Source organism: Penaeus japonicus, unplaced genomic scaffold (assembly GCF_977035675.1).
Source record: "Penaeus japonicus unplaced genomic scaffold, GWHDUDI00000001_assembly GWHDUDI00000032, whole genome shotgun sequence".
In the NCBI taxonomy this organism is placed as follows: Eukaryota; Metazoa; Arthropoda; class Malacostraca; order Decapoda; family Penaeidae; genus Penaeus; species Penaeus japonicus.
The window spans coordinates 169,650-174,649 of record NW_028234434.1 but is presented as its reverse complement, the minus strand read 5'-3'; the positions used below and the strand labels follow the sequence as shown (position 1 = coordinate 174,649).

At 35.9% G+C, this 5,000-nt stretch overlaps 1 long non-coding RNA gene across 6 annotated transcripts in view; it reads left to right on the top strand.

Annotated features, from left to right (window-relative positions):
- The window catches only part of LOC147467893 (uncharacterized), a 294,003-nt gene that overhangs the window by 288,075 nt on the left and 928 nt on the right, over nucleotides 1-5,000 (top strand). For all 6 annotated transcript variants that reach the window (XR_015192648.1, XR_015192649.1, XR_015192650.1 and 3 more), the window contains one exon: nucleotides 1-5,000. This exon is cut by the window's left edge and continues 70 nt beyond it; it is cut by the window's right edge and continues 928 nt beyond it. This is a non-coding gene — a long non-coding RNA (uncharacterized LOC147467893).

The window sequence follows — 5,000 nt, the reverse complement described above, 5'->3', positions numbered from 1 at the left end:
GTTACAGTAAGAGACACTGTGGATATAGCAAGAGATGAAGGAAAAGGAATGCTTTTTTATGTGTTATTTCTTATTTTAGTTTTGTCATTTATTAAATGGAAATAGAGATATTGAATGTACTTTTATAGACAGTGGCTTCAGTTATTATTAAGGGATTTAAAGGCCTCTTTTGTTTTAAGTACTACTTGTATATCATGTTATGAAAAAAAAAAAAGTCTCAAAGCCATTTTGGATTAATTCATATCTATATAACTATCTATTTAAACCATTTGTATATCTATTGGTTTCTTGCATCCTGTGTGCTTAATATACAATGCTAAACTATTGTTTGTTTAATCAGTAAATATAATATTTTGCTGTTTTCTTAGAACTGTATACTTGACAAACAAACATTTCCATTACACTCTGTTTTACACTCTATTATGAAGGGATGCATGACAACTTTGTCAACCTTTTTAAAACTTCTAATGCTTTGTTATGCATTTGATTTTCTGTGCACTTTGAATTTGATTGTTGTTTTATAGTGCATTCTAAACTCTTTGGATCTTATTAACTAGCTCCTTGACATTTGTTAATGTTATTTGTTTATAAAAATAAAGAGATATGCCAAAAAATTGTTTTAATATCATTTAACTATTCTGGTTATCCTATATTTTACTCCTAAACCATGTTTTAAGCACAAAGAATGAAACGATGGAAAAAGGATAATATCTGTTGTAAAAGAATAATACAGATTACAATATTCCTAAATACAAAATTCATAATATAATTGAAAATCTTGGGGATATGTAAATGAAAAGAGAGAGAAAGAGAGGAAAAAAGAAAAAAAAAAAAGAAAAAAGATCTGAATCAATAAAACCAAGGATATAATTGATTGTACAAGATTATTGCAAAATACAGTGTTCCTAGCCAGTGTGCATAAAGGGTTTACAAGTTTTACAGATATGTTGACAGATAATGAAAACAGGCCTGCATGAAACAAGAGCACAAGTGCCAACATTGCTTTAACTTACAATGATTATTACAGAATACATTGATTTAAAGAGATTATCACAGAATACAATGTTCAAAATGGATTGAACTCTTGAGGATATATATGTTAAATGTATTTTAGTTTTACTATCTATATATCTATCTATCTGTATCTATGTCTACACACACACCTATGGAGAAAAAGAGAAGAAGAGCGGCAAAAAGATGAGAATTGTGTGTGTGTGTGTGTGTGTGTGTGAGTTTATGTCTATTTATCTATGAACCATGGATGACATAACCAGTGAGAATCATCAGAGGATAATGTAAAAACTTAATTCTTCCATGAAATACAATTATTACTGTACAATAATGTTTAGTGTAAATATCTACAAGAAATGATTATTATAATGATAATAATGAAAATAATGATGATGATGATGATGATGTATTGTAACTATGCTTTCAATGACTTATCAGCTTTCATGTTGTGTCATCTTTTTGTATGTCTATGATGTTTAGAATAAAACAAAAACAAAACAAACACACACACACACAATTAAATAAATAAAATATAACATATAATGCAAGAACACAAGGTTTCTAGGGTATGCTTCCAACAATTTGTCAGTTTTCATGTTTCTCTTTCTCTTGTATGTATATCATGTGGAAAAAAAAATAATAATAATAAAATAAAAAAATAAAAAATAAATAACATAACACAACAGCAATATCAGTTTTGCAGAGTATGCTTTCATAAAGATGTCCTTTTTCAAATGCTTTAGCATTTTTTTTTTTTTTCTTGATAAAATGTGAAAAATATTCAGTTGATGTAAGTGCACATTTGCTTTCTTTCATAGACAAAGTCTGGCTATTTCATCTATCAAGTTAATTTGGTAGCATGTTCTTTAACGTGGATGATTTAGTGAAAGATATGCGAGTCTTTATAATAGCTGAAAATTTTCATCTGCATTTACAAAATATCATAATAACATGCCAAGTCTAGAAAAGATAGTCGTTAAAGAACTGGTATGTGTCTAAGCATTGAAACAGCCAGCCAGCCATCTCTAAGGTGTGTGTGTGATGTGTTCCATCAAAACTAGTCATGCTAACTAGAGCAGTTGGGTAGTTTGTTGGATTTAGCTCCTTTTGTGAAGTGTATAAGGACTATATTGTGGAGATATTGTGGAAAAGGTCCATTTCTACTTGTCCGAGAGTTGAGCGGAGGCAGTTTGGTAGTTTGTTGGATTTAGCTGGTTAGTGAATAAGGTCTAGATTTGTTTGAGATATAGGGGAGAAGGTCGATTTCTGTTTGTCCGACGGCTGGTCGGGGCGCGCGTAGGCCTCACCGAGGCAAGAGCAAAGTCAAGTTGAATGTTGCTTGTGTATGAAATATGAAATGAGAAATGGAATGGATTGTATTGTATTGTATTGTTTGTTGATGAGTGAGATTGTTTTTTTGTGTTTTTTGCTTGTTTTTGTTTTTGACTCAGTTTTTGTTGTTTAGTTTAGTTGATGTTTGTTATGTTTTTTTTTTGTTTGACGTTTGAGTTTGCGTTTTTGCTCTTTTTCTACGTGTTTTTCACTGGACTCTGTTTCTTTTTTCCTTCTTGTTGTCTTTTTGTGTGGTTGGACTGTTTGTTTCAGTGTTGAATTTGAGTTTTATAGTTTTTGTGTGTTCCTTTGTGTGGTGATTTTGTTTGTGAGAGAGAGGAATTCGAGTGTTTTCATGAGAGTGAGTGAGTGGGTTGGTACTGATAACTAGCTAACTACTGATCGCTTCCTTCCCTCCACACTGCACTGTGTAAACAGCACCTGTTTGATTGTAACCCGATCCCTCCCCCTCCTTATCTGGCTGGCTGGCTGGCTGTGGTCCTTCTTCCTCCCTCCCTCCCTCTCTCTCTCTCTTTCTTGCACGTACATTTTGATCTTCCTCTACCAAATCAAATTCAATGATTATTACTACTTCGTGCTCATACTTAGTGGCTATTTTACTCATCAATCACTTTTGTGTGTCACCAGGTATCGTAATATTATTGATAGTTATCCCTTGTAGCAAACTGTGCCTGTCTGATTCAACATACATACATAGATTGTTTCTATCTCTTTCTCTGTTTCCTTTTTCCACTCCGTACCACCCACCCCCCCTCTCTCTCTCTCTTTCTCTCTCCCATCATAGACAGCGAACCAACCATTCATTTCTAGCCATTCATTCATTCATTTGTTTTAGTTTTTGTAATAAATCGACTTTACACTTGTAAATGCATGCATGTATCATCTCTCACTTTCTCCCCCCTTGACTCTTGACATGAAATGGGCCTACACTCTTATTTATTATCATTGCTACTGCTTGTTACATGCTTAATTAACACCATCGACACTGCTACTACTACTAATACTACTATTGCCTACATTTGTTTTTGCCCCTAACATATACTGAGATCAAATAAACGTTGGCTTGTTTCTTGATTTACTATCCTCTGGAACTCCTTGTAACAAGCAAACTGTCTTTTGAATTTCTTCTTCTTCTCACATGTCCCAACATACATACACATACATACAACCACATACGCAGACAGACAGACAGACAACAATTAGTAGCTACGAGTTAACATTGATGAGAGCTCGCGCAAAGGAAACGAAACGAAACAGAGCAAACAAAGCAAGGCAAAGCAAAGCTAGGAAAAATGGCTATTCCACTTGCGTTTTCTTGGACCCTACTCGAACGAACAAACAAACAAACTAGCAACCAATCAATCTAGCAAGCACGCATCTTCTCGCCGGATCACCACACATACACTTACGAATCAAATCAAACAATTCAAAGTATTATCCATCACACTTGCACTCTGACTGACTGATTGATTGATTGAGTTTTACCTTATCTGCATGCATACATGAAATAAAGAGAGACAGGCATGCATGCACATGCATATACGCAGACACACACACACAAGTACCAAGACAACTAACTCACCAACCAAGGGCAATTCCTTCAAGCTTGATAGAAACAACGGCGACATAATAATAATAATGATAATAATAGTAATAATAGACCTCACTCTAGTAAGGAAAGAGGTCACTCATTCACTCACTCACTCACTCACTCACTCCCAATTGCCATTATACCATCGTAACTACACTAGTGGTTTGTTGTTGCCTATATACTAAAAGCCAAACAAACAAACACATAGTCAATTGATAATATGATAGAGGTGGCCTGTTCCCCCCCCCCCTCTCCCCACACTTGGAGAGGGGTTGGCCACCTCTATGCAAGTGTGGGGAGAGGGAGGGAGGGAGGGAGAAGGGAAGGGAGGGAGGGGAGGGGAACAGGGAGGGAAAAGGGAAGGGAGGGAGGAAGGCATAGAGGTAGCCAACCCCTCTCCCTCCCTCCCTGTTCCCCCCTCCCCCCACATGCAAATTGGTTTGCGACGACCGACCGATGAATGAATAAATGAATACACGACACGAGTCAGTCATTACACAGATAGATGGATGGATAGATAGATACATAGATAGAGAGATACGACCACAATGTTTAGAATGCATTCCTTATCCACCTGGCCCTTAGGTCGATAACCGACAAAACAACCAGCAAGGAAAATCATGGAATCGCCGACGCCGCCGACGATATTCATTCGCTTACAAAAATGAACCAAACAAACAAACAAAAAAAGACATCGAGAGACGTACATGTTTACATTCTTAGCCATACTTGAGTCTTCACACTTAATTATTCCACTTGTCACAGGAATGATGCTGTACATATTATTAAATATGGGGATGCTCACTCACTCACTCACTCACTCACTCTCAAATGAACCAAAGTAAGGAAAGCAATTTTGCACACCTCCCTCCCTACTAAACTCTTATATAATGATTGGATGAATAAACAGTGAATAAACAACTAAGCCGCACATGATATCTGTAGGCACTACTAGTGACATGCACACGCACACGTACACGCCATGCAAAACGTACACATTCATCTAGTAAAATGCATGCAATGAATAAATGCACACACACAACGC